This window comes from Bufo gargarizans, chromosome 9 (assembly GCF_014858855.1).
Source record: "Bufo gargarizans isolate SCDJY-AF-19 chromosome 9, ASM1485885v1, whole genome shotgun sequence".
Classification (NCBI taxonomy): domain Eukaryota; kingdom Metazoa; phylum Chordata; class Amphibia; order Anura; family Bufonidae; genus Bufo; species Bufo gargarizans.
This window is the reverse complement of record NC_058088.1, coordinates 188,477,694-188,498,689: the sequence shown is the minus strand read 5'-3', so window position 1 is coordinate 188,498,689 and position 20,996 is coordinate 188,477,694. Positions and strand designations below refer to the sequence as shown.

At 46.4% G+C, this 20,996-nt stretch overlaps 1 long non-coding RNA gene across 1 annotated transcript; it reads right to left on the bottom strand.

The window, feature by feature from the left end:
* Nucleotides 1-658: 658 nt before the first annotated feature.
* On the bottom strand, nt 659-20,736 carry LOC122946156. Its single transcript, XR_006391219.1, has 2 exons — nt 20,656-20,736; nt 659-1,041 (listed from the first exon to the last, which is right to left on the bottom strand). It is a non-coding gene; the product is annotated as an uncharacterized LOC122946156 (long non-coding RNA).
* Between the last annotated feature and the right edge of the window lie 260 nt (nt 20,737-20,996).

Here is a 20,996-nt window from a genome sequence, read left to right as displayed (position 1 = left end):
ACCTTCTTTCCATATCTTGTTCTGCTTCTTACTTACGTGAACTTTTATTCTCTTTTCAGGCCCAAAGCTAAAAGTCTGAATCCTGCAGGCTTCCTGCCACCAGCGGGAGCAGTGCATTGTGGGATGACAGTCACACAGAGAGGAACCGATAGGTCACATGACTGTTTGCAGGCAGGAAGGAACTATTTTTACATTAACTTTGGGGGTGGATGGAGAAGAATACAATACATTGCACCATTTTCTTTCAATATTTTTTTTTTCTTTGCCATTACTTAAAGGGGTTGTCCAGAAATAGAAAAAAAAACAAAGCATGGCTGCTTTCTTCTAAAATGTGTCCATAGGTTGTGACCACTACTGCAGCTCAGTTGCATGGAAGTGAATAGGACGGAGCTGCAATACCACATTCAACCTGCGGACAGGTGGGGCGCTGTTGATGGAAATAAACAGCCATGACACCTCCACGCTCTCTTCAGGGGAACAGACACATCCACGATAAGCAGCATCAATAGTATCCGGCAGCCCCTTATCTCCTTTTCTGATGGAAATATGGTGCACACTTGGCCAAACAAAACATGCTTATGGAGGGGGGCGGATTCAAGGCTGACAGCTGTTGGTCCCACATTTGCAAGGCAGCTCCTCCCCCTTTTTGGAGCTCCTCCCCCTCCAGGGCTGATACAATGTATCACTGGTGTCACCCCGCCCATAATTTATTCATTGTTAAATATTGGGGTCTCGATCTCCTCGATTCCCTGGCAGAGTCGGTCGACCACAATGCACTTGTAGTTCCACAAAAACAACATCACCATGAGCATGATGACCAACATGGCCACCATGACCACCACCACCACCCGGCCCCTCAGGCTGATGCCATGAATAGTTTCTGTCACTTTAGAGAGGAGCCGGACTGAGGCCGTGCTGTCCATTTCATCTCGGATGAACAGAACCTTGGACGGTAGTGAAGGCATCGCCTGCGGCCGATCCGGGGTGGTATCTTCCTCCAGAAGAGAGAGTTATGGGAGATATGAAGACACCCGGTTTTCCCTGAAACAGAGAAATAAGATATCTAACTAAAGAGAAAAGAAAGGATAACGTTCTGAGAAGGATAGAGTGTCTCCCTCTGGAGGACCCATCATTGTATAGTCAGACCATTGATTTCAATAGACACCATGTAATACTTCATTTCACCACTGGTCGTGCTGTAGAGAAACTGAACACTTGCTGACAGGTTAATCCTCTTAGATCACTGCTGATCAATGGAAGTCCCTGCAGCTCCCTGTGATCTGCTTATCTTTGGCGCACCAAAGGGTTCAACAAAAGTGGACAGCCCCTTTAAGAACAGAAAATCTGTATAATATAATATAATATCATTTTTCCATTCAGAAGCACAGAAAAGCTGGGTGAGAGATTTAATAGTGGCCATCTTGGTTGTCACTCGTGACTATACACGTACCTAGTCTGGGTGCCAGGTCTACCTGAGGAGGGTTAAACCAAAAGGAACATACAGTAATGTATCGGACACCCCTAAATATTGGGTGCTGCTCATTGCAATCAATCAGCTTGAAAAATAAGAGCTGTAATCTGATTGGTCGCTTTGATCCACATGACTGTTCTGAAATCTCTGTGACAAGCCCAAAAGGTTCAGCTGCTTTAAACTGCAGCGCTGCTTCCCCGTAGAAGAGTGGGGATGTGAGTACTCAGAGTCCAGAGACAACGTCTACTAACATGTATCTATGATGAGTCAAAGGGTTACTTTTGATCAAACTTCACCTTTAAAAGGGTTGTCCAAAATTTGAAAAATATGGTTGATTTCTTCTAAAAACAGCACCACCCCAGTCCACAAGTAGTGTGTGGTATCGCAGCTCTGCCACACCACCACTGGTAGTGCTGTTTTTCAAAGAGAGCAGCCATGTTTTTTTTTTTTTTTTTCTAATTCTGGACAACCCCTTTAACCACTTCAGCCCCGCTATGTGAAACCCCCTTCATGACCAGAGCACTTTTTACACTTCGGCACTACACTCCTTTCACCGTTTATCGCTCGGTCATGCAACTTACCACCCAAATGAATTTTACCTCCTTTTCTTCTCACTAATGGAGCTTTCATTTGGTGGTATTTTATTGCTGCTGACATTTTTACTTTTTTTGTTATTAATCAAAATGTAACGATTTTTTTTGCAAAAAAATGTCATTTTTCACTTTCAGCTGTAAAATTTAGCAAAAAAAAACGACATCCATATATAAATTTTTCGCCAAATTTATAGTTCTACATGTCTTTGATAAAAAAAAAAATGTTTGGGCAAAAAAAAAATGGTTTGGGTAAAAGTTATAGCATTTACAAACTATGGTACAAAAATGTGAATTTCCGCTTTTTGAAACAGCTCTGACTTTCTGAGCACCTGTCATGATTCCTGAGGTTCTACAATGCCCAAACAGTAGAAAACCCCCACAAATGACCCCATTTCGGAAAGTAGACACCCTAAGGTATTCGCTGATGGGCATAGTGAGTTCATAGAACTTTTTATTTTTTGTCACAAGTTAGCGGAAAATGATGATGATTTTTATTTTTTTATTTTTCTTACAAAGTCTCATATTCCACTAACTTGCGACAAAAAATAAAAATTCTAGGAACTCGCCATGCCCCTCACGGAATACCTTGGGGTGTCTTCTTTCCAAAATGGGGTCACTTGTGGGGTAGTTTTACTGCCCTGGCAATTTAGGGGCCCAAATGTGTGAGAAGAACTTTGCAATCAAAATGTGTAAAAAATGACCGGTGAAATCCGAAAGGTGCACTTTGGAATATGTGCCCCTTTGCCCACCTTGGCAGCAAAAAAGTGTGACACATCTGGTATCGCCGTACTCAGGAGAAGTTGGGGAATGTGTTTTGGGGTGTCATTTTACATATACCCATGCTGGGTGAGAAAAATATCTTGGTCAAATGCCAACTTTGTATAAAAAAATGGGAAAAGTTGTCTTTTGCCAAGATATTTCTCTCATCCAGCATGGGTATATGTAAAATGACACCCCAAAACACATTCCCCAACTTCTCCTGAGTACGGCAATACCAGATGTGTGACACTTTTTTGCTGCCAAGGTGGGCAAAGGGGCACATATTCCAAAGTGCACCTTTCAGATTTTGCAGGCCATTTTTTACACATTTTGATTGCAAGGTACTTCTCACACATTTGGGCCCCTAAATTGCCAGGGCAGTATAACTACGCCACAAGTGACCCCATTTTGGAAAGAAGACACCCCAAGGTATTCCGTGAGGGGCATGGCGAGTTCCTAGAATTTTTTATTTTTTGTCACAAGTTAGCGGAAAATGATGATTTTTATTTTTTTCTCTTTTTTCCTTACAAAGTCTCATATTTCACTAACTTGCGACAAAAAATAAAAAATTCTAGGAACTCGCCATGCCCCTCACAGAATACCTTGGGGTGTCTTCTTTCCAAAATGGGGTCACTTGTGGCGTAGTTATACTGCCCTGGCAATTTAGGGGCCCAAATGTGTGAGAAGAACTTTGCAATCAAAATCTGTAAAAAATGGCCTGCGAAATCCGAAAGGTGCACTTTGGAATATGTGCCCCTTTGCCCACCTTGGCAGCAAAAAAGTGTGACACATCTGGTATCGCCGTACTCAGGATAAGTTGGGGAATGTGTTTTGGGGTGCCATTTTACATATACCCATGCTGGGTGAGAGAAATATCTTGGCAAAAGACAACTTTTCCCATTTTTTTATACAAAGTTGGCATTTGACCAAGATATTTTTCTCACCCAGCATGGGTATATGTAAAATGACACCCCAAAACACATTCCCCAACTTCTCCTGAGTACGGCGATACCAGATGTGTGACACTTTTTTGCAGCCAAGGTGGGCAAAGGGGTACATATTCCAAAGTGCACCTTTCGGATTTCACCGGTCATTTTTTACACATTTTGATTGCAAAGTTCTTCTCACACATTTGGGCCCCTAAATTGCCAGGGCAGTATAACTACGCCACAAGTGACCCCATTTTGGAAAGAAGACACCCCAAGGTATTCTGTGAGGGGCATGGCGAGTTCCTAGAATTTTTTATTTTTTGTCGCAAGTTAGTGAAATATGAGACTTTGTAAGGAAAAAAGAGAAAAAAATAAAAATCATCATTTTCCGCTAACTTGTGACAAAAAATAAAAAATTCTAGGAACTCGCCATGCCCCTCACGGAATACCTTGGGGTGTCTTCTTTCCAAAATGGGGTCACTTGTGGGGTAGTTATACTGCCCTGGCAATTTAGGGGCCCAAATGTGTGAGAAGTACCTTGCAATCAAAATGTGTAAAAAATGGCCTGTGAAATCCGAAAGGTGCTCTTTGGAATATGTGCCCCTTTGCCCACCTTGGCTGCAAAAAAGTGTGACACATCTGGTATCGCCGTACTCAGGAGAAGTTGGGGAATGTGTTTTGGGGTGTCATTTTACATATACCCATGCTGGGTGATAGAAATATCTTGGCAAAAGACAACTTTTCCTATTTTTTTATACAAAGTTGGCATTTGACCAAGATATTTTTCTCACCCAGCATGGGTATATGTAAAATGACACCCCAAAACACATTCCCCAACTTCTCCTGAGTACGGCGATACCAGATGTGTCACACTTTTTTGCAGCCTAGATGCGCAAAGGGGCCCAAATTCCTTTTAGGAGGGCATTTTTAGACATTTGGATCCCAGACTTCTTCTCACACTTTCGGGCCCCTAAAAAGCCTGGGCAGTATAAATACCCCACATGTGACCCCACTTTGGAAAGAAGACACCCCAAGGTATTCAATGAGGGGCCTGGCGAGTTCCTAGAAATTTTTTATTTTTTGCATATGTTAGCGGAAATTGATTTTTTTTGGTTTTTTTCTCACAAAGTCTCACTTTCCGCTAACTTAGGACAAAAATTTCAATCTTTCATGGACTCAATATGCCCCTCACGGAATACCTTGGGGTGTCTTCTTTCCGAAATGGGGTCACGTGTGGGGTATTTATACTGCCCTGGCTTTTTAGGGGCCCTAAAGCGTGAGAAGAAGTCTGGAATATAAATGTCTAAAAATGTTTACGCATTTGGATTCCGTGAGGGGTATGGTGAGTTCATGTGAGATTTTATTTTTTGACACAAGTTAGTGGAATATGAGACTTTGTAAGAAAAAACAAAAACAAACAAAAAATGTCCGCTAACTTGTGCCAAAAAAAATGGCTGAATGGAGCCTTACCAGGGGGGGAGTGATCAATGACAGGGGGGTGATCACCCATATAGACTCCCTGATCACCCCCCTGTCACTGATCACCCCCCCTGTAAGGCTCCATTCAGACGTCCGCATGATTTTTTACGGATCCATGGATACATGGATCGGATCCACAGAACGCATGCGGACGTCTGAATGGAGCCTTACAGGGGGGTTATCAATGACAGGGGGTGATCAGGGTAATCAGGGTGATCACCCCCCTGTCACTGATCACCCCCCCTGTAAGGCTCCATTCAGACATCCGCATGATTTTTTACGGATCCATGGATACATGGATCGGATCCACAGAACGCATGCGGACGTCTGAATAGAGCCTTACAGGGGGGTTATCAATGACGGGGGGTGATCAGGGTAATCAGGGTGATCACCCCCCTGTCACTGATCACCCCCCCTGTAAGGCTCCATTCAGACATCCGCATGATTTTTTACGGATCCATGGATACATGGATCGGATCCACAGAACGCATGCGGACGTCTGAATGGAGCCTTACAGGGGGGTTATCAATGACAGGGGGTGATCAGGGTAATCAGGGTGATCACCCCCCTGTCACTGATCACCCCCCCTGTAAGGCTCCATTCAGACATCCGCATGATTTTTTACGGATCCATGGATACATGTATCGGATCCACAGAACGCATGCGGACGTCTGAATGGAGCCTTACAGGGGGGTTATCAATGACAGGGGGGTGATCAGGGTGATCACCCCCCTGTCACTGATCACCCCCCCTGTAAGGCTCCATTCAGACATCCGCATGATTTTTTACGGATCCATGGATACATGGATCGGATCCACAGAACGCATGCGGACGTCTGAATAGAGCCTTACAGGGGGGTTATCAATGACGGGGGGTGATCAGGGTGATCACCCCCCTGTCACTGATCACCCCCCCTGTAAGGCTCCATTCAGACATCCGCATGATTTTTTACGGATCCATGGATACATGGATCGGATCCACAGAACGCATGCGGACGTCTGAATGGAGCCTGACAGGGGGGTTATCAATGACAGGCGGGTGATCAGGGTAATCAGGGTGATCACCCCCCTGTCACTGATCACCCCCCCTGTAAGGCTCCATTCAGACATCCGCATGATTTTTACGGATCCATGGATACATGGATCGGATCCGTAAAAATCATGCGGACGTCTGAATGGAGCCTGACAGGGCGGTGATCAATAAGAGGGGGTGATCAGGGAGTGTATATGGGTGATCACCCGCCTGTCATTGATCACCCCCCTGTAAGGCTCCATTCAGACGTCCGCATGATTTTTACGGATCCATGGATACATGGATCGGATCCGTAAAAATCATGCGGACGTCTGAATGGAGCCTGACAGGGCGGTGATCAATGACAGGGGGTGATCAGGGAGTGTATATGGGTGATCACCCGCCTGTCATTGATCACCCCCTTGTAAGACTCCATTCAGACGTCCGCATGATTTTTACGGATCCATGGATACATGGATCGGATCCGTAAAAATCATGCGGACGTCTGAACGGAGCCTGACAGGGGGGTGATCAATGACAGGGCGGTGATCAATGACAGGGGGGTGATCAGGGAGTTTATATGGGGTGATCAGGGGTTTATAAGGGGTTAATAAGTGACCGGGGGGGGGGGGGGGGGGTGTAGTGTAGTGTAGTGTAGTGTTTGGTGGGACTGTACTGACCTACCTGAGTCCTCTGGTGGTCGATCCTAATAAAAGGGACCACCAGAGGACCAGGTAGGAGGTATATTAGACGCTGTTATGAAAACAGCGTCTAATATACCTGTTAGGGGTTAAAAAATTCGGATCTCCAGCCTGCCAGCGAACGATCGCCGCTGGCAGGCTGGAGATCCACTCGCTTACCTTCTGTTCCTGTGAGCGCGCGCGCCTGTGCGCGCGCGTTCACAGGAAATCTCGCGTCTCGCGAGAGGACGCGTATATGCGTCCAGGAGGAGTAAAGCAACCACCTCCCGGACGCATATGTGCGTACAGCGGTCGGGAGGTGGTTAAGTAACTCGGGTTATAACTTTAGTAAATTTCCCTGGTAACCAATCAGGCTGGTAGAGTTGGTCCTGCTGATTAAAATGATACCTGTCTTGTGATATTCGGTTGTGGTGTTCTCGAGAAAAGTTACTTTTGTTCTTTATGCACTTGAGGGCTGCAGTGCACTGAGGGGCGTGGCCAGCACTGGAAAGCTGAGGGCTAGTCCCCGCCCCTCGGTGGACTGAGGCCCCCATTGGCCTAAGGAATAAAAGTCTTTTTTTCTCTGGAACCTTGCAACCGATTTTCACAAGACAGGTATCATTTTAATCAGCAGGATCAAAACTACCAAGCAGTATGCCTGCTTTAATAGGGTTGATCCTGCGGGAAGCTGCCCTTTAATCAAGTTGTACTGGGCATATACATATATAATAATACAGCACACATGCTGAGCATTGCACCCATCTATATAAATATAATTGACATTTCGCTCCCATTTCTCTGGATCATCTCTGAGATGTTCCTACACCTTGTTTGGAGTCACCTGTGGTAAATTCAGCAGATAGGACATGATTTGGAAACACACAGCCCTGTCCTATATAAGGTCTCACATCTGACAATGCAGATCAGAGCAGAAACCGAGCCATGAGGAGGAGAGAACTGCCTGTAGAGCTCAGAGACAGGATTGTGTGGAGGCTCAGACCTGGAGAAGGGGGCAAAAAATGTCTGCGGCACTGAAGGTTCCCAGGAGCACAGTGAGTTATCAGGGAGAAGAGCCTTGGTAAGAAAGGCCGATCCGTCTGACAAATGCATTGAAATACCGGATCCGTCTCTCCGGAAAAAACAGATCCGGTATTTATTTTTATCTTTTTGCATTTTTAAACGTCTCCAGATCCGTTTTGACGGAACACTTATATCCGGCATTCTGTCATAAAATGTAGTGGGAAGCGGTAAAAAATTCCAAATGGGTTTTGTTCACACGGCATTTCATTTACAGCAAAATGAACCAATGCACTTCATTCTCTGGGTCAGTACGATTACAAAAATACCCCATATGTGTAGTTTTTTTTATGTCTAAATAGTGTAAAAATACATTTAAACTTTGATTAAACATTTTTTTTTTTACATCACCATATTTCGACCCCTATAACTTTTTTATACTTATGTCTACTGAGCTGTTAAGGGGCTCATTTTTGCGGAAAAATCTGTAGTTTTTATTGATACCATTTTGGAGTGTGCGTGACTTTTTGATCACATTTTATGAAATTGTTTTGGGTAAGAGAAGCAAAAAAAAAAAAAAATATATGGCAAATTGGCAATTTTTTAGCCTTTTTTCCGTCACGCCATTCACCGTATTGAATTTTTTAAAATATTTTAATAGTTTTCAGTTGCGATGATACCCATGATGTTTATATTTATTGTTATTTAGGTATTTATTTTTTTATTATACAGAAAGGTGGGCAATTTTAACATATATATATATATACTTGAGAAAGACCGCATTGAGACGGTTGAAACGTTGCAGAGGGGAATAAAATATCCACCATTTTCACTTTATTTGGAGTGCTGCCTCATCCTTTGGATAATATATATATATATATATATATATATATATATATATATATATAGTAAAAAAAAAATTAAAACATTTTTGTGATCATTTTTTAACTCATATATGAGCCTATAAATAATGTTTTTTAAATTTTGTTCTATCAGGGATTTTTAAAATGAAATTTAAACTAGAAGTTGCTCATTTCTTATCCTGGCCTGCCATCTGGTGGACAAAATAAGAATTGCAGCATGAACACTTACCCTAAGTTCACACCTGAGCGTTTTACAGCGCGTTCAAACGCGCTGTAAAACGCTCAACACGTGAAAACCAATGCTTCCCTATGGCCCTGGTTCACACTTAAGCGTTTTACAGCGCGTTTGAACGCGCTGTAAAACGCCCGACGCATAAACAAGTTCTTGAGCTTTTTTTGGGGCGTTTGTCGCGCGTTTTGGCCATAGACTCATTGGACAACACTGCAGTCAATCACACAAACGCGCGTCAAACGCGCGTTTACTATTGCAAAAAAACGCGCATTAAAAACGCGCGACAAATACGCGCGTAAAACGCGCATCTCAGAAACGCTCAGGTGTGAACCCAGGGTTAAAGCAGTGATGCTTACAGTGTTCAGCGCAACTACCAATACCCACATTGGCCGACACGGGGCATCAGTAGGAAGCCCGTAAGCACAAGCTTCCGGGTTTTTGCCATTCAGTCTCAACTGGTGGAAAGCAAGCAGCCACCTCCAGAACTCCAGGAAGAACCATACCCTGTGAGCGCCATCCAGAGACCAGGAGAAGCCACATTCCCCCTCAGCTAGTCAGTCCCCAATACAGCAGAAGATAGTAATTCCTGCCACACATTGCCAATACCTGCTGGGACCCAAGACTATTGCTGTATCTCACATGGATTACTGCTGCATCAAGTAAAGACCAGTTTGAATTATATTCCAAGTCTGGATCTCAATCATTGCTACCAAATCCCTCAATTACTCCTACTAGCAACACTAATTTTATTGCAAGTGAGCCAGGATCCAGGAGTCCAGCCGTACCCAGGTAGGAGACACCGTTGACACTATTACCACTATCATACAGACAGGCTCGGACTGGCCCACAGGGGTCCAGGGGAATCCCCCGGTGGGCCCCTGAGCAAGGTGGGCCCCTAGTCTCCCACCTCCTGCACAAGTGGCACATAACACAGTAGACTTACTGCACTACATACATATATTCAATGTACAGCACCTCAACCGGCCTGTGTTCATAAAAAGTGTTAAATTATTTATTATATTGGAATGTATCCGTACGGTGGGCCCCAAAATTTTTTTTACTGGTGGGCCCTAGGTACCCCAGTCCGACACTGCATACAGAGACATTACACAACTCTGGCATTCCTAACATGGTACGTGAGTTGCAACACCTTAAAGGGCCCCGAGACAGTACCCTGCGCACGCTGCAATTGGCGCCACGAACAAAAACCATAGATTATTATACACATATCCTGACCGACTGCATAATTGGTGTCCGTGTAACTGCACCCACGGTCCGGCTCATTGCACATGGTGGCGGCAGCGTCATGCTGGGGGGGACAAGGAGACTGGTCAGGGTGGAGGGAAAGCTGAATGGAGCAAATTATAGAGATATTCTTAATGAGAACCTGATCCAGAGCTCTGGACCTCAGACTGGGCCGAAGGTTCACCTGCCAACAAGACAGTGACCCTAAGACCACAGCCAGGACAACACAGAAGAGACTTGGGGACAACTCTGTGAATGTCCTCGAGTGGCCCAGCCAGAGCCCTGAACCCAATATAACGTCCCTGGAGAGACCTGACAATGGTTGTCCACCGACGGCGCCATCCAACCTGACAGAGCGTGAGAGGATCTGCAGAGGAGAACGCCAGAAAATCCCCAAATCCAGGTGTGAAAACCTGGTGGCATCATCTCCAAGAAGACCGAAGGCTGGAATCACTGCCAAAGGGGCTTCACCGACGTCCCGAGGAAAGGATGTGAAGACTTATGTCCTGAGCAGAAGGTGTGACTCCATATGTCCCGAGTAAAGGGTGTGAAGACTTATGTCAATACAGGATTTAAGTTTTTCCTTTTCAATAAATTAGGGAAGACTTTGAACGTTCGGTCCCCACTTTCTCCTTGCGGGGGGCTGAGCGCACAATGATGGGGGAACTTATAGTGCAAGAAGCAAGATAACAAAATGTGTAAGAAGTAAGAGAGGGTGTGAGGACTTTCTGAACCTGGCCTACAGAAGGTCATAGAGGACGCGTCCTCGCCAGCGCCGGGTCCTGCAGCTTTTGGCTCTGGGCAGTAGGAAGTAGATGGGACCTACCTGATCCTGATGTGCAGCCAGTGACGGGCACAGACCTGAGCTGTATTTATGAAGCTGTGAAGGCCGTCCCCAATAGACAGTCCCCACCTACTGCTTCTCACAGCTGAGGGGTTGGTACAGTATTTGTATCAAGTCCAAACAATCCTGTGTATTCAAAACAGTCTGCGCTGATACATTGTAACCAAGAGGGCAGGAGTGACACGTGCTGCCTCTCTGTTTGCTCATAGACTGGATACTTTGTAACAAACCTTCAGCTGTGAGAAGTTTTAGGCCTGTATAGGTTTTCATCCATTTGAATGCAGGGGCAGGACCTAATGCTTTTTCACAACTGAGGATTTGTTACCATTGCATCCAATCTAGACCATCCACTGTCAGCTTTAGGCCTCATGCACACGACCGTTGTTTTGGTCCGCATCCAAGCCACAGTTTTTGCGGCTCGGGTGCGGACCTATTCATTTCAATGGGGGCGGCAAAAGATGGCGACAGCACTCCGTGTTCTGTCCGCATCCATTGCGCTGTTCCGTGGTCTGCAAAAAAAAAAAAAATATATAACCTGTCCATTTCTTGTCCGTTTTGCGGACAAGAATAGGCAGTTAGATCAATTACTGTCCGTGCCGTTCCGCAAATTGCGGAACGCACACGGACGCCATCCGTGTTTTGCGGAGGCTACATGCACACGAACGTTGTTTGTTTCCGTTTTTTGTTTTTTTTTGCCGATAGGATGCGGACTTATTCATTTCAATGGATCCGCAAAAAATGTGGACATCACACCGTGTGCTGTCCGCATCAGTATGTCCATTCCGTAATCTATGATGCTGTCTACTCCCGTCCGCACGATCAATGCCGCTCCGGGACATACGGGCCACTCACGGACTGTATGTCTCGGAGGGCATACGGTCACGCGCATGAGGCCTAATACATTTTTCCTGCGCTGATACACTGTAGCAAACTTTGACAAAAGACAGATTGGCTAGGTTGGATGCAACTGTAGCAAACTCTCAGCTGTGGGAAGTATTAGGATTGCCACTGGATGTAAAAAAGATAATGACATTCAATGACAGAAAACAGAACAGACCTAACACTTCTCACAGCTGAGGGTCTGTTCCATTGCCAGACTATAGACACAGCTTACCTGCCTTTTGATACATTGTAGTAAACAAGGGTTATGCTGTGGATGGCTTATGCCCAGGCTGGATGCAATTGTAGCAGATTCTCAGCTGTGAGAAGTATTAGGTCTGGACACAGTCACTGGACATAAACAAGGATTTTTCCGTTCCCTGACAGCAAGCAGACAAAACTGAGCTTAAAGTATATTGGAAAGTTGAAGAACTTTTCATGATATAGTTATGCAAGGCTGCATTCGGTATCTCATCTGGAGTGTAATACCAGACACAACCTGAGAACGGATGTGGCGCTGTGCAACCCCATTGTAATTGTAATCTCTCGTTTTACCTGACGGGGGCCATAGTGGTACAGCAGGACCCCAGTAGGTGAGCCAGGGGCCCAGTTGGTGATGGACCCGCACCTTTTCACGCAACGCCCGTGTGAAACCAGCCTTAAGCTTCCTCTATACGTTTGTCATGTGGTGAGTACCTGGGGTGGGGCTCTACGCCCCTTAGGGTGCAAGGCAGGGTGTCGGCCATGTATCCAGGACGGCCTGTGGCAAGGTGAGTATTTTTTTTGCCGGCACTATGGTGTGTGGGATGGGGGGGCTGTTGGGTCTGGGGGTATTTTATATAGACACTGTGGGTACTACAGAGGGGGGGAGAATTATAGATAACGGGGGCAATATTTATACTGGGGATACTACAGAGGGGCGTTATATATACTGAGGACCTGGGGGGGGGGGCGTATAATATATTCTGAGGGCGCTGCAGGGGTTTTTGTGCTTATTTCACCCTTTTCGGTTCACACAATTTTGCGGGTTTCAGTGTGGATATGATGCCAAACACTGGGGCTGAAACCGCCTTCCATTGTTTCCAATGGTAAACCACACCGCAGTTCATGCGAAGCCGCAGCGGGAGCGTGCTCGCAGTTTAGCTACATTCAATGGAGATGAACCTAGAACGGGTCCACGTAAAAACCCGCGGGCAAAATCTTCTGTGTGAACCTACCGTCCGTGGGAGGGTGAGATCCGCGGAAAAAATGCAAATAAGGCCTCATGCACACGACCGTTGTGTGCATCCGTGGCCGTTGTGCCGTTTTCCGTTTTTTCCGCGGACCCATTGACTTTCAATAGGTCCGTGGAAAAATCTGAAAATGCACCGTTTGGCAGCCGCATCCGTGATCCGTGTTTCCTGGTCGTGAAAAAAATATGACCTGTCCTATTTTTTTCACGGCCAACGGTGCACGGACCCATTCAAGTCAATGGGTCCGTGAAAAATCACGGATGCACACAAGATTGTCATCCGCGTCCGTGATCCGTGTCCGTTTTTTCCTATCATTTCAATGGCAAACTTGACTTTGATTATTTATTTTTTTTTTCATGTCCGTGGATCCTCCAAAAATCAAGGAAGACCCACGGACGAAAAAACGATCACGGACCTACGGACCCCGTTTTTGCGGACCTTAAAAAAAAACGGTTGTGTGCATGAGGCCTTACACACGTGGGGTTTGGTGCAGATTTGGTGATGCCATGTTACCGGAAATGTCTGTGCCACCCAGCTTTTCCAAATGCAGATATAACAAGTGGGCAGGACATGGCATGTCAGGACGGCTCCAGGTCTATTTTATGGGGATCACAGCGCGGTAAACAGGACGCAGCGCGACGCAGGACGGTTCCGGTGACGCTGGTTAATTCGCGGCATTTCCAGGGATCTCAGGACATAATGACAGCTCTTATCTCCTCCATGTCTTTTAATGAGCCACTTTCCTGCGGAGGCGCAGGCTGCTCCTCGTACGGAGACCTCGTCAGTGGGGAAATGAGGTGCAATTTATGTTTTACAGCACATCTGCTCAGCGGACACGACTCTCATCATTCTGCTATTTGTATAAAGCAGAACTCCGACAGAAAGGGTGTAACTTGCCCCTCACATCCCCCTCCCAGTTAATAGGGGCATATATTATAGTGTTTTGCACAAATTTTTATAGGCATATTTACTATTGAACGTGTGCCTGTTTTGGAGACATTTGAGCCTCATTCGACAATTTTCAGTTTTAGACTAGTTCTGGTGGCGCTGTCTTTTTTTATTCATTTTTGCACCTTTCTCGGCCTATTTATGTAGGTGCGCCTTTTCTTTTCACATGAATTGGGTATAGAAACATTCTCATTTTTACCCCACTCCATGGGTGGAGTAGATCTGTCCGTCTGCTCTGTGTTGGGCAGTGCGGCAATTTGGTTAAAATAGTCGCCTCAGCGGGTAGACTTGCTCCTCTTCCCAAACGTGTATATGGCTGCTACTTTATAATCTAATATTCGACTTTTTCGCTGCACTTTTGCACCTAATTCCTGAGCCGACCTACGAATAGTCTAATTTCACACGATCTGCCTGCGCCCTGACGAGCGCAAAGACGCATCCACTAATCGCACTCAACAGACGAGCATCATAAATGACGCCCAGTGCATCCATAGTGCAATCATCAGCAACAGTGCACCCCCCAAATAGTACAAATAACAGTGCACCCCCCAAATAGTACAAATAACAGTGCACCCCCTAAACAGTACGAGTAACAGTACACCCCCCAAATAGTACAAATAACAGTGCACCCCCCAAATAGTACAAATAACAGTGCACCCCCCAAATAGTACAAATAACAGTGCACCCCCCAAATAGTACAAATAACAGTGCACCCCCTAAACAGTACGAGTAACAGTACACCCCCCAAATAGTACAAATAACAGTGCACCCCCCAAATAGTACAAATAACAGTGCACCCCCTAAACAGTACGAGTAACAGTACACCCCCCAAATAGTACAAATAACAGTGCACCCCCTAAACAGTACGAGTAACAGTACACCCCCCAAATAGTACAAATAACAGTGCACCCCCCAAATAGTACAAATAACAGTGCACCCCCTAAACAGTACGAGTAACAGTACACCCCCCAAATAGTACAAATAACAGTGCACCCCCCAAATAGTACAAACAGTGCACCCCCTAAACAGTACGAGTAACAGTACACCCCCCAAATAGTACAAATAACAGTGCACCCCCCAAATAGTACAAATAACAGTGCACCCCCCAAATAGTACAAATAACAGTGCACCCCCTAAACAGTACGAGTAACAGTACACCCCCCAAATAGTACAAATAACAGTGCACCCCCCAAATAGTACAAATAACAGTGCACCCCCTAAACAGTACGAGTAACAGTACACCCCCCAAATAGTACAAATAACAGTGCACCCCCCAAATAGTACAAACAGTGCACCCCCTAAACAGTACGAGTAACAGTACACCCCCCAAATAGTACAAATAACAGTGCACCCCCCAAATAGTACAAACAGTGCACCCCCTAAACAGTACGAGTAACAGTACACCCCCCAAATAGTACAAGTAACAGTGCACCCCCTAAACAGTACGAGCAACAGTGTTATCCTCCATAACAGGAGAGGACAGCGGCCATACGTACGTTTATACACCCCGGGTGACCAGAAGACATTGTCAGTAGTCAGTAGTGAACCCGTTCTCCATGTCATCTTGTTTTTCTGACAAATTTGCCGTAATTCCTGCAAATAAGAATCCCTTAGAGGGCGTCGGCGAGAGAACCGGTTCTGCTGCATCGTCGCCCCGTCCATCACAGAGCAGAACCCGGGGCTGATACAGAAACCAGCTCGTATTTGTTCCTGGAAAAGCTGGGTGACAACACAACCAGTGTACCCCCTAAATAGTATGAGCAACACAACCGGTGTACCCCCTAAATAGTACGAGCAACAGTGTACCCCCTAAATAGTACGAGCAACAGTGTACCCCCTAAATAGTACGAGCAACAGTGTACCCCCTAAATAGTACGAGCAACAGTGCACCCCCTAAATAGTACGAGCAACAGTGCACCCCCTAAATAGTATGAGCAATAGTGTACCTCCTAAATAGTACGAGCAACAGTGCACCCCCTAAATAGTACGAGCAACAGTGCACCCCCTAAATAGTACGAGCAACAGTGCACCCCCTAAATAGTATGAGCAACAGTGCACCCCCTAAATAGTATGAGCAACAGTGCACCCCCTAAATAGTACGAGCAACAGTGCACCCCCTAAATAGTACGAGCAACAGTGCACCCCCTAAATAGTACGAGCAACAGTGCACCCCCTAAATAGTATGAGCAACAGTGCACCCCCTAAATAGTACGAGCAACAGTGCACCCCCTAAATAGTACGAGCAACAGTGCACCCCCTAAATAGTACGAGCAACAGTGCACCCCCTGAATAGTACGAGCAACAGTGCACCCCCTGAATAGTACGAGCAACAGTGCACCCCCTGAATAGTACGAGCAACAGTGCACCCCCTGAATAGTACGAGCAACAGTGCACCCCCTGAATAGTACGAGCAACAGTGCACCCCCTAAGGCGCCTTTCACACGGGCGTTGCGGATTAGGGCCGGATGCGTTCAGAGTGCGTTCAGTGAAACTTGCGCCACTTTGCAAGTAAGTTCAGTCAGTTTTGTCTGCGATTGCGTTCCGTTTTTTCCGCGCGGGTGCGATGCGTTTTGATGCGTTTTTTACGCGTGTGATAAAAAATCGGAAGGTTTACAAACAACATCTCTTAGCAACCATCAGTGAAAAACGCATCGCACCCGCACTTGCTTGCGGATGCAATGCGTTTTTCACGCAGCCCCATTCACTTCTATGGGGCCAGCCTGCGTGAAAAACGCAGAATATAGAACCTGCTGCGATTTTCACGCAACGCAGAACTGATGCGTGAAAAACAACGCTCATGTGCACAGCCCCATTGAAATGAATGGGTCAGGATTCAGTGCGGGTGCAATGCGTTCATGTCACGCGTTGCACCCGCGCAGAAAACTCGCTCGTGTGAAAGGGACCTAAATAGTGCGAGCAACAGTGTATCGCCCATAACAGGAGAGGACAGCGGCCATACGTACGTTTATACACCCCGGGTGACCAGAAGACATAGTCAGTAGTGAACCTGTTCTCCATGTCATCTTGTTTTTCTGACAAATTTACCGTAATTCGTGCAAATAAGAATCCCTGTGTATACGGGGGCATCGGCGACAGAACCGGATCACAGAGCAGAACCCGGGGCTGATACAGAAACCAGCTCGTACCTGTTCCTGGGAAAGCTGAGTGACAACACAACCAGTGTACCCCCTAAATAGTATGAGCAACGCAACCAATATGGCTGCCATTATAGCTCAATGAGAGGTTGTCACCTAGTAACCCAGCAACCAATCAGTTTGCTGCTTTTATTTTACAACCAGATCCAGAAAAATGACACCTGGATTCTGATTGGTTGTTAAAGGTGATTATAAAAAGGACAGTGCTAGTGCCCCTAGTGGTGAGTGGGAGGTATAGGCCTTAGCTGTTACTAAGGTGTCTGAAAGTGGGCGGGTCTGGGTGTCACTCCTGCAGCCAATGGAGAGGAGGCATCTTGGCTGATTGACAGGAGAAGCAGCTGAGGTGAGGGAAGGTTCTGGAAGTCTCGGTGTGAGCTGAGGAAAGAGGAAGGCAGAGGTTATAAGAGAGGGAAGAACAGCAACTCCATGATGGCTGCTGACAGGATTCCCTGTTTCAGTTTACTGCCATGAGGGGAATATTTACCTGCTTCATTTTTTGACACATTTTTGGTGTGATTTTTTAAATTGTTGAAAGGCGTTTGTACAAAAATTGTGAAAATTTTAAAGATTGAGGTAAAAATGACTGATAATTACACCATAACCATGTGTAACATAGTCTGTCCATGTCAGAGAGGCCCCCCCTAACAACTGAACCCCCACACTGCATAGTAATGTCCTGACAACCGGGCCCCCGCACTGCATAGTAATGTCCTGACAACCGGGCCCCTGCACTGCATAGTAATGTCCTGACAACCGGACCCCCGCACTGCATAGTAATGTCCTGACAACCGGGCCCCTGCACCGCATAGTAATGTCCTGACAACCGGACCCCTGCACTGCATAGTAATGTCCTGACAACCGGGCCCCCGCACTGCATAGTAATGTCCTGACAACCGGACCCCCGCACTGCATAGTAATGTCCTGACAACCGGGCCCCTGCACTGCATAGTAATGTCCTGACAACCGGACCCCCGCACTGCATAGTAATGTCCTGACAACCGGGCCCCTGCACTGCATAGTAATGTCCTGACAACCGGACCCCCGCACTGCATAGTAATGTCCTGACAACCGGGCCCCTGCACCGCATAGTAATGTCCTGACAACCGGACCCCTGCACTGCATAGTAATGTCCTGACAACCGGGCCCCCGCACTGCATAGTAATGTCCTGACAACCGGACCCCCGCACTGCATAGTAATGTCCTGACAACCGGACCCCCGCACTGCATAGTAATGTCCTGACAACCGGGCCCCTGCACTGCATAGTAATGTCCTGACAACCGGACCCCCGCACTGCATAGTAATGTCCTGACAACCGGGCCCCTGCACTGCATAGTAATGTCCTGACAACCGGACCCCTGCACTGCATAGTAATGTCCTGACAACCGGGCCCGCACTGCATAGTAATGTCCTGACAACCGGACCACTGCACTGCATAGTAATGTCCTGACAACCGGACCCCCGCACTGCATAGTAATGTCCTGACAACCGGACCCGCACTGCGCTCTTCATACCCCAACACTGTATAGTAATGTTCTGACAACCAGATGCCCATACTGCTGAGCTGTGTATCTAATCCTATCCTGTGTGATACTGACTGCTGAGCTGTGTATCTAATCCTATCATGTGTGATACTGTCTGCTGAGCCGTGTATCTAATCCTATCCTGTGTGATACTGTCTGCTGAGCTGTGTATCTAATCCTCTCCTGTGTGATACTGTCTGCTGAGCTGTGTATCTAATCCTATCCTGTGAGATACTGACTGCTGAGCTGTGTATCTAAGACTATCCTGTGTGATACTGTCTGCTGAGCCGGTGTATCTAATCCTATCCTGTGTGATACTGTCTGCTGAGCTGTGTATCTAATCCTATCCTGTGTTATACTGTCTGCTGAGCTGTGTATCTAATCCTATCCTGTGTGATACTGTCTCCTGAGCTGTGTATCTAATCCTATCCTGTGTGATACTGTCTGCTGAGCCGGTGTATCTAATCCTATCCTGTGTGATACTGTCTGCTGAGCCGGTGTATCTAATCCTATCCTGTGTGATACTGTCTGCTGAGCCGGTGTATCTAATCCTATCCTGTGTGATACTGTCTGCGGAGCTGTGTATCTAATCCTATCCTGTGTTATACTGTCTGCTGAGCTGGTGTATCTAATCCTATCCTGTGTGATACTGTCTGCTGAGCTGTGTATCTAATCCTATCCTGTGTGATACTGCCTGCTGAGCTGTGTATCTAATCCTATCCTGTGTGATACTGTCTGCTGAGCTGTGTATCTAATCCTATCCTGTGTGATACTGCCTGCTGAGCCGGTGTATCTAATCCTATCATGTGTGATACTGTCTTCTGAGCTGTGTATCTAATCCTATCCTGTGTGATACTGCCTGCTGAGCTGTGTATCTAATCCTATCCTGTGTGATACTGTCTGCTGAGCTGTGTATCTAATCCTATCCTGTGTGATACTGTCTGCTGAGCTGTGTATCTAATCCTATCCTGTGTGATACTGTCTGCTGAGCTGTGTATCTAATCCTATCCTGTGTGATACTGTCTGCTGAGCTGTGTATCTAATCCTATCCTGTGTGATACTGTCTGCTGAGCTGTGTATCTAATCCTATCCTGTGTGATACTGCCTGCTGACTGTGTATCTAATCCTATCCTGTGTGATACTGTCTGCTGAGCTGTGTATCTAATCCTATCCTGTGTGATACCGTCTGCTGAGCTGTGTAGCTAAGCCCATCATGTGTGATACTGCCTGCTGAGCTGTGTAGCTAAGCCCATCATGTGTGATACAAGCTGCTGCCCCTCTGGGGTGTTCTGTAATCTGTACGTCTTGTCTCTTATTTATTCCCTCAATGCTGTGATTCGCCGGAGTCCAGGACTTAGGGCTCTTTTACACAAGTGGATGTCATGCGAGTAATCTGCTGCATGAAAGAGAACCAAGCCCCGCACTGGACAGCAGAGATACAGAGCAGTAACATGACTGATATTGCTCCGTGCCTCTCTGTGACCTTTTTACTACATATTTACAGTGAGATGAAGTTGTCACCGTGATTTTGTAGTAAAAAGATCACAGAGAGTGACGGAGCAATATCAATCATGTTACTGCTCCATGTCTCTGCTGTCCGGAGCGGGGCTTGGCTCTCTTTCACGCAGCGGATTCCACGCACGCCATCCACTCGTGTGAAAGAGCCCTTCTACATTGTAACAAACCAGGCAAAAGCCACAAAATAATCGCTGAAACGTGGCGCGCCTTTAAATGCGTTTGCTGTAAACTGCTGCAGCCGCCCCTTTACTTAGGCCGGTGCTAGATCTCGATACTCACAGGGTGCTGCTTCCCCGGCTAGGAGATGGTTCAGTGCCCGCTTTCTGGAGGGGAACGCCCCGGCCTCACTGTTCAGGAATGGGGGGTGTCTTCCGTACTGGTGGTTTTAATGTTATGGGCGTATACCCTAGCGGATCCTATAACAGCTGCATCCTGGAGTGTGATATTTGCGTAGTATATACCCAGTGGTGTAATATATTTGTACTGGTTGCAGGCACTCCGATTCCCGGAAAACCAGTGTTGTCTGCAAAATTAGATGCATAATTTTTTAGAAGTCTCCAGTTTTATCATTTAAACCCTTCCTGATGGAGCGATTTTCCATTTTTACATTTCATTTTTCG